General features: G+C 45.9%; 1 protein-coding gene across 1 annotated transcript in view; it reads left to right on the top strand.

The window, feature by feature from the left end:
* The window catches only part of ZNF804A (zinc finger protein 804A), a 252,707-nt gene that overhangs the window by 869 nt on the left and 242,355 nt on the right, over positions 1-9,483 (top strand). The gene's annotated exons all lie outside the window — the stretch shown is intronic.

The following is a 9,483-nucleotide window of genomic DNA, read 5'->3' as shown; positions in this document are numbered from 1 at the left end:
ATCTATCTATCTATCCATCTCATCTCTCATATCTATCTATCTATCTATCTATCTATCTATCTATCTATCTATCTATCTATCCATCTCATCTCTCATATCTATCTATCTATCTATCTATCTATCTATCTATCTATCTATCTATCTATCTATCTATCTATCTATCTCTCTATCTAAAGTCTCTCTCATATCTATCTTAAGTCCCGTATAAACGCTGGGCAACTACACAGGACTATATTTTGAAAGATCTATCGTTCATATTGTCCAGTGTGTATGGATGAACGATGCGTGCACCCATGGGTCGTTCTCATTCATCTATGATCTATCTAAGATGCAGCTCAATGTTAACTATATTATTGAGCTGCGTGTTCGGGTAGTGCGGGAGATGATGTCACTGAACGATATCGTACATCAATATCGTTCAATGTGTGTGCACTGGTGATCTCTCCTAATTAGCAATCGTCGATATAGCACTAACTGCTAACTAGGGGAGGTCGCCCAGTGTGTACCCGGCTTTAGCCTATCTATCTATCTATCTATCTATCTATCTATCTATCTATCTATCTATCTATCTATCTATCTATGTTCCTTTCAAAGCTAAAAGAATACTTTGTATAAACTACTTGAGACAGTGAGAAGTTGTAGACAATGCAGCTTTCACATCACTGTACTTTACAGTCACCACGTACGGGTAGCCGTATACAGTAGTTCCCTGGTAACACCTGTTTCATGACTTATTGTCAAAGCCCAAAATAAAGTGAATCATTGTTTTGTACATGTACCTTGTTTTTACTATATTTATAAGACAATTCTTTATCTTATTGGCACATACAGGAATGTCATTATGTACTATTGAGTACATCAATTCCAAACTGGCACCATCTGAGTTCTGTCTGATAAAGTTTAAGAACCCTTATGTATGGGATATAGTTCTTTAGGTTGATAGTAAAAAAAGGTCGACAGTGTCTAGGTTAACCCAAAAGGTCGACTTGCACAAGACCGACATGAGGAAAAGGTTGACACGAGCAAAAGGTTGACATGAAAATGGTCGACACGTAAAAAGGTCGACGTGATTTTTTTTGGGGTGTCAGTTTTTATCTTTGAGCACATGGACCCCCAATTAGTGTACTGCACCCCCCAATTAGTGTACCACATCCACTCACATGCTTCGGCAAGGTGCCTCCGCAACCGCTGCGCTCGGCACAGGTTACTGCTTCCAAGTGTAGTCCACGTGGATGGTAAAGTATGAAAAAGTTCTAAAAATGAAGATTTTTTTTTAAAAAAACTCTTGTTGACCTTTGTCAAGTCGACCTTTTGACCATGTTGATCTTTTGCCTATGTCAACCTAATGCATGTCGACCAGTAGTGGTCGATCTGTGGACTGTCCACCGGATAGCTATGGTACACTATCAGTGACTTCTCTCATTTATTGTTTTTTCCCCCCCCTGAATCTTCTTGTAAGCGAAGCAGCAATGATATAAAACTCGCCATGTGCAGTAGTGCTAATGCTTTTTTGAAAGTACTATGCAAAAAGCTTTCTTTTGTGCTACGTCCACTTTTGAAAGCGATATATGTGTGTGGTATAAAACCGGTTCTGACGGCTCACTGCTTGCCTCTGTGAGATGCTGTAAGAAGTTACTAAGAGCAGTGACAATGATCTCCATGATGAGAGAAATACTTTGCTCTTTTCATTTACTTTGAAAAATAACACTTAACTGGCATGGTCAGATTTCACGCAACTGTGCCGTCCCATCCTGCCCCCCCATTTTTGTCGAGGAGATCCGTTCTGCCAATGTGCATAATATAATGTTTCAATATTTTAAAAAATACTTTTTCAACTTTATTAAATAAAATACATTTTTAAAAACAATGGGGTCGATTCAATTCGGCAACTTATGAATAGCGCCGGGAATTAGCTCCCGACACTATTCAATTCAGCTAAAGTTAAGTCGGCGAATGCCCGTTCTCGCCGACTTAACAGGTAGTTTTGTCAGGAGAACGGGCATTCTCTGACTTAACTACCCGCGGCGATGCTGATTCCCGACAGAATCAGCCTCGCACCGGCCGCGAGGCAGCACTTTTGTCGGTTTTCTTCTCTCATCCCCCGGGGATGAGAGAAGAATTCCCGACAATTGCGGGTAACTAGCAGCTGAATTGAATAGCGTCGGGAGCTAATTCCCGGCGCTATTCATAAGTTGCCGAATTGAATCGACCCCAATGTTGTTAACGCTTTTGAAGGGAAAAATTGTCAGTAAAGTGGTTTTAAAATAAGATTTTACTTACCGATAAATCTATTTCTCGTAGTCCGTAGTGGATGCTGGGGACTCCGTCAGGACCATGGGGATTAGCGGCTCCGCAGGAGACAGGGCACAAAAATAAAGCTTTAGGATCAGGTGGTGTGCACTGGCTCCTCCCCCTATGACCCTCCTCCAAGCCTCAGTTAGGATACTGTGCCCGGACGAGCGTACACAATAAGGAAGGATTTTGAATCCCGGGTAAGACTCATACCAGCCACACCAATCACACCGTACAACTTGTGATCTGAACCCAGTTAACAGTATGACAAACGTAGGAGCCTCTGAACAGACGGCTCACAACAACAACAACCCGATTTTTTTGTAACAATAACTATGTACAAGTATTGCAGACAATCCGCACTTGGGATGGGCGCCCAGCATCCACTACGGACTACGAGAAATAGATTTATCGGTAAGTAAAATCTTATTTTCTCTGACGTCCTAGTGGATGCTGGGGACTCCGTCAGGACCATGGGGATTATACCAAAGCTCCCAAACGGGCGGGAGAGTGCGGATGACTCTGCAGCACCGAATGAGAGAACTCCAGGTCCTCTTTAGCCAGGGTATCAAATTTGTAGAATTTTACAAACGTGTTCTCCCCCGACCACGTAGCTGCTCGGCAGAGTTGTAATGCCGAGACCCCTCGGGCAGCCGCCCAGGATGAGCCCACCTTCCTTGTGGAATGGGCCTTGACAGATTTAGGCTGTGGCAGGCCTGCCACAGAATGTGCAAGTTGAATTGTGCTACAAATCCAACGAGCAATCGTCTGCTTAGAAGCAGGAGCACCCAGCTTGTTGGGTGCATACAGTATAAACAGCGAGTCAGATTTTCTGACTCCAGCCGTCCTTGAAATATATATTTTCAATGCCCTGACAACGTCCAGCAACTTGGAATCCTCCAAATCGCTAGTAGCCGCAGGCACCACAATAGGCTGGTTCAGGTGAAACGCTGACACCACCTTAGGCAGAAACTGAGGACGCTTCCGCAGTTCTGCCCTGTCCGAATGGAAAATCAGATATGGGCTTTTATACGATAAAGCCGCCAATTCTGACACTCCTGGCTGAAGCCAGGGCCAGTAGCATGGTTACTTTCCATGTAAGATATTTCAAATCCACCGATTTGAGTGGCTCAAACCAATGGGATTTGAGAAAATCCAAAACTACATTAAGGTCGCACGGAGCCACTGGGGGCACAACCGGGGCTGTATATGTAGTACTCCTTTTACAAAAATCTGGACTTCAGGAACTGAAGCCAATTCTTTCTGGAAGAAAATCGACAGGGCCGAAATTTGAACCTTAATGGACCCCAATTTGAGGCCCATAGACAATCCTGTTTTCAGGAAATGTAGGAATCGACCCAATTGAAATTCCTCCGTGGGGGCCTTCCTGGCCTCACACCACGCAACATATTTTCTCCAAATGCGGTGATAATGTTGTGCAGTCACCTCCTTCCTGGCTTTTACCAGTGTAGGAATGACCTCTTCCGGAATGCCTTTTTCCCTTAGAATTCGGCGTTCAACCGCCATGCCGTCAAACGCAGCCGCGGTAAGTCTTGGAATAGACACGGTCCCTGCTGAAGCAGGTCCCGTCTTAGAGGTAGAGGCCACGGATCTTCCGTGAGCATCTCCTGAAGTTCCGGGTACCAAGTTCTTCTTGGCCAATCCGGAGCCACGAGTATCGTTCTTACTCCCCTTTGCCGTATAATTCTCAGTACTGTTGGTATGAGAGGCAGAGGAGGAAACACATACACTGACTGGAACACCCACGGTGTTACCAGAGCGTCCACAGCTATTGCCTGAGGGTCTCTTGACCTGGCGCAATACCTGTCCAGTTTTTTGTTGAGGCGAGACGCCATCATATCCACCTTTGGTTTTTCCCAACGGTTCACAATCATGTGGAAGACTTCTGGATGAAGTCCCAACTCTCCCGGGTGTAGATCGTGTCTGCTGAGGAAGTCTGCTTCCCAGTTGTCCACTCCCGGAATGAACACTGCTGACAGTGCTATCACATGATCTTCCGCCCAGCGAAGAATCCTTGCAGCTTCTGCCATTGCTCTCCTGCTTCTTGTGCCGCCCTGTCTGTTTACGTGGGCGACTGCCGTGATGTTTTCCGACTGGATCAACACCGGCTGACCCTGAAGCAGGGGTTTTGCCAGGCTTAGAGCATTGTAAATCGCTCTTAGCTCCAGTATATTTATGTGAAGAGACATCTCCAGGCTTGACCATACTCCCTGGAAGTTTCTTCCCTGTGTGACCGCTCCCCAGCCTCTCAGACTGGCATCCGTGGTCACCAGGACCCAGTCCTGTATGCCGAATCTGCGGCCCTCTAACAGATGAGCACTCTGCAACCACCACAGAAGAGACACCCTTGTCCGTGGCGATAAGGTTATCCGCTGATGCATCTGCAGATGCGATCCGGACCATTTGTCCAGCAGATCCCACTGAAAAGTTCTTGCGTGAAATCTGCCGAATGGAATCGCTTCGTAAGAAGCCACCATTTTTCCCAGGACCCTTGTGCAATGATGCACTGACACTTTTCCTGGTTTTAGGAGGTTCCTGACTAGCTCGGATAACTCCCTGGCTTTCTTCTCTGGGAGAAACACCTTTTTCTGGACTGTGTCCAGAATCATCCCTAGGAACAGCAGACGTGTCGTCGGAAACAGCTGCGGTTTTAGAATATTTAGAATCCACCCGTGCTGTCGTAGAACTACTTGAGATAGTGCTACTCCGACCTCCAACTGTTCTCTGGACCTTGCCCTTATCAGGAGATCGTCCATTTTCTTTGAAGAAGAATCATCATTTCGGCCATTACCTTGGTAAGGACCCGGGGTGCCGTGGACAATCCAACCGGCAGCGTCTGAAACTTACCTCCATGTCCCAAATTGGGACATGGAGGTAAGCATCTGTCCCGGGACACCATATAGTCCCCTTTTTCCTGGTTCGCTATCACTGCTCTGAGTGACTCCATCTTGATTAGAACCTTTTTATGTAAGTGTTCAAATATTTCAGATTTAGAATAGGTCTCACCGAGCCGTCTGGCTTCAGTACCACAATATATTGTGGAATAATACCCCTTTCCTTGTTGTAGGAGGGGTACTTTGATTATCACCTGCTGGGAATACAGCTTGTGAATTGTTTCCACTACTGCCTCCCTGTCGGAGGGAGACGTTGGTAAAGCAGACTTCAGGAACCTGCGAGGGGGAGACGTCTCGAACTTCCAATCTGTACCCCTGGGATACTACTTGTAGGATCCAGGGGTCCACTTGCGAGTGAGGCCACTGCGTGCTGAAACTCTTGAGACGACCCCCCACCGCACCTGAGTCCGCTTGTACGGCCCCAGCGTCATGCTGAGGACTTGGCAGAAGCGGTGGAGGGCTTCTGTTCCTGGGAATGGGCTGCCTGCTGCAGTCTTCTTCCCTTTCCTCTATCCCATGGCAGATATGACTGGCCTTTTGACCGCTTGCCCTTATGGGGACGAAAGGACTGAGGCTGAAAAGACGTTGTCTTTTTCTCCTTTATACGGCAATACTTCCATGTGCCGTTTGGAATCTGCATCACCTGACCACTGTCGTGTCCATAAACAACTTCTGGCAGATATGGACATCGCACTTACTCTTGATGCCAGAGTGCAAATATCCCTCTGTGCATCTCGCATATATAGAAATGCATCTTTTAAATGCTCTATAGTCAGTAAAATACTGTCCCTGTCAAGGGTATCAATATTTTCAGTCAGGGAATCCGACCAAGCCACCCCAGCGCTGCACATCCAGGCTGAGGCGATCGCTGGTCGCAGTATAACACCAGTATGTGTGTATATACTTTTTAGGATATTTTCCAGCCTCCTATCAGCTGGCTCCTTGAGGGCGGCCCTATCTGGAGACGGTACCGCCACTTGTTTTGATAAGCGTGTGAGCGCCTTATCCACCCTAAGGGGTGTTTCCCAACGCGCCCTAACTTCTGGCGGGAAAGGGTATACCGCCAATAATTTTCTATCGGGGGAAACCCACGCATCATCACACACTTCATTTAATTTATCTGATTCAGGAAAAACTACAGGTAGTTTTTTCACACTCCACAAAATACCCTTTTTTTTTTTTTTGGTACTTGTAGTATCAGAAATATGTAACACCTCCTTCATTGCCCTAAAAGAAAAATACGTTTGTTTCTTCACCGTCGACACTGGAGTCAGTGTCCGTGTCTGTGTCGACCGACTGAGGTAAAAAGACGTTTTAACGCCCCTGACGGTGTTTGAGACGCCTGGACAGGTACTAATTGGTTTGCCGGCCGTCTCATGTCGTCAACCGACCTTGCAGCGTGTTGACATTATCACGTAATTCCTTAAATAAGCCATCCATTCCGGTGTCGACTCCCTAGAGAGTGACATCACCATTACAGGCAATTGCTCCGCCTCCTCACCAACATCGTCCTCATACATGTCGACACACACGTACCGACACACAGCACACACACAGGGAATGCTCTGATAGAGGACAGGACCCCACTAGCCCTTTGGAGAGACAGAGGGAGAGTTTGCCAGCACACACCAAAACGCTATAATTATACAGGGACAACCTTTATATAAGTGTTTTTCCCTTATAGCATCTTAATATATATAATCATATCGCCAAATAAGTGCCCCCCCTCTCTGTTTTAACCCTGTTTCTGTAGTGCAGTGCAGGGGAGAGCCTGGGAGCCTTCCCACCAGCCTTTCTGTGAGGGAAAATGGCGCTGTGTGCTGAGGAGAATAGGCCACGCCCCCTTTTCGGCGGGCTTCTTCTCCCGTTTTTCTGAGACCTGGCAGGGGTTAAATACATCCATATAGCCCCAGGGGCTATATGTGATGTATTTTTTAGCCAGAACAAGGTATTCTCATTGCTGCCCAGGGCGCCCCTGCAGCGCCCTGCACCCTCCGTGACCGCTGGTGTGAAGTGTGTGACAACAATGGCGCACAGCTGCAGTGCTGTGCGCTACCTCATGAAGACTGAAAAGTCTTCTGCCGCCGGTTTCTGGACCTCTTCACTTTTCGGCATCTGCAAGGGGGTCGGCGGCGCGGCTCCGGGACCGGACTCCATGGCTGGGCCTGTGTTCGATCCCTCTGGAGCTAATAGTGTCCAGTAGCCTAAGAAGCCAATCCATCCTGCACGCAGGTGAGTTCACTTCTTCTCCCCTAAGTCCCTCGTTGCAGTGAGCCTGTTGCCAGCAGGACTCACTGTAAAATAAAAAACCTAAAAACTTTTTCTAAGCAGCTCTTTAGGAGAGCCACCTAGATTGCACCCTGCTCGGACGGGCACAAAAACCTAACTGAGGCTTGGAGGAGGGTCATAGGGGGAGGAGCCAGTGCACACCACCTGATCCTAAAGCTTTATTTTTGTGCCCTGTCTCCTGCGGAGCCGCTAATCCCCATGGTCCTGACGGAGTCCCCAGCATCCACTAGGACGTCAGAGAAATAAAGTTAAAAACTGTTCTAGCATTCAGTCAGGTTATATTGCTTGTTGCGGTGGATACAGTGGCTGTATAGGTAGTTTTAGGACTAATTGTCAGCAAATCACAGTATATATTGGGGAGCTGTCAGATGGAACAAATCATAGATGAGTCGGACAGGGATGTGTACACTGTCATTGTCCGACATCGCAATTGTAACCCATTAGCATACATACAGTCTGTCAAAATGCCAAATGTCCGTATTTGTCAGATTTGGTTACCCACATCTATTTACTTGTATAGCCAGATGTGACTGTTACTTGGCCACCTAGCAAAACAGGGCAAAATGCAGTGTCCAGAAGCCTTTGGGGTCTATTCATGAAGCAGTGAAAAGTGTGGAGAAGTGAGTCAGTGGAGAAGTTGTCCTTGGCAACCAATCAGCATTGAAGTAACATTTATAATTTGCATATTATACAATTGTACGGAGCAGCTGATTGGTTTCCATGGGCAACTTCTCCACAGGCTCACTTCTCCACTCTTTTCGCTGCTTCATGAATAGACCCATTATACCTTACGCTCTTTAACATTTTCCATATACTACTACTCTTCATACAGCTGTCCATTGAATTTAATTCTAAAAACAAAACACTCATAGGGGTAAATTTACTAAAGCTTCTAAAAGTGAAAAGAGGTGATGTTGCCCATAGCAACCAATCAGATTCTGTCTATCATTTTCTAGAAGGCAATAGAGAAATGATAGCTAGAATCTGTTTGGTTGCTATGGGCAATATCACCTCTTTTTACTTATAGAAGCTTTAGTAAATGTACCCCATAAATGGGGGAAATTTATTGAGGCTTGGAGGGAGATAAAGTGGAAAAAAATAAAGTACCAGCCAATTAGCTAATAACTGCCATGTTACAGGCTGTGTATGAAAAATGTCAGGAGCTGATTGGTTGGTGCTTTATCTCTCCAAGCTTTGATAAATCTCACCCTATGAGTGTTTTTTTTTCTCTCTCTCAGAACATGGAAAAAGTATAGGCATGGAAAACAGGTTCCAAGTAATTTCCTAAGCTTCTGGATGCAAACATGTCCATCTGAATGGGTATGGGCCGTTGGGTCGACACAACTTAGGTCGACAGTCATTGGGTCGACAACTGAATGTCGACATGGGCATTAGGTCGACATGTGCTGGGTCAACATGTGAAAAGGTCGACATAAGTTTCTGGACTTTTTTTGGTGTAGTTTTCTTCGTAAAATGACGGGGAACCCCAATTAGTGCACCATATCCCCTTGCATTGCTTGCTTCGCTTGCCATGCTTCGGGCAAGGTGCCTCGCTGCGCTCGGCACAGGTTACCGTTCCCAAATGTAGTCTACGTGGAACGTAACCTATGAAAAAGTCCAAACATTTTTTTACATCTGAAAAACTGATGTCGACCTTTTGACCTATCAACCTAGTACACGTCGACCTAGTGCATGTCCACCTAATGCCCATGTCGACCTTCATTGGTCGACCTAATGACTGTCAACCTAAGTTGTGTCGACCCAACGACCGTATCCCATCTGAATGTAGCCTTTCTGAGTATATAGAGATGTTCTGAAATTCAGGGAAAGGTAACACATACAGTTTGTCCTCTCCTCAAATCATATGTTTAGTTTTTTTTTTTTTTAATCCTATAGGAATCTGGAACCTTTCACGAAGTCCTCATTAAATTAATTTCTGTGAATTGTCTTTAACATATCAAATTGTATGGCGACCTATCCTGTGCTA

The sequence above is a fragment of the Pseudophryne corroboree genome, chromosome 7 (genome assembly GCF_028390025.1).
Source record: "Pseudophryne corroboree isolate aPseCor3 chromosome 7, aPseCor3.hap2, whole genome shotgun sequence".
NCBI lineage: Eukaryota > Metazoa > Chordata > Amphibia > Anura > Myobatrachidae > Pseudophryne > Pseudophryne corroboree.
Note: the sequence above shows the minus strand (reverse complement) of the source record. Positions and strands in the feature narration are given on the sequence as shown.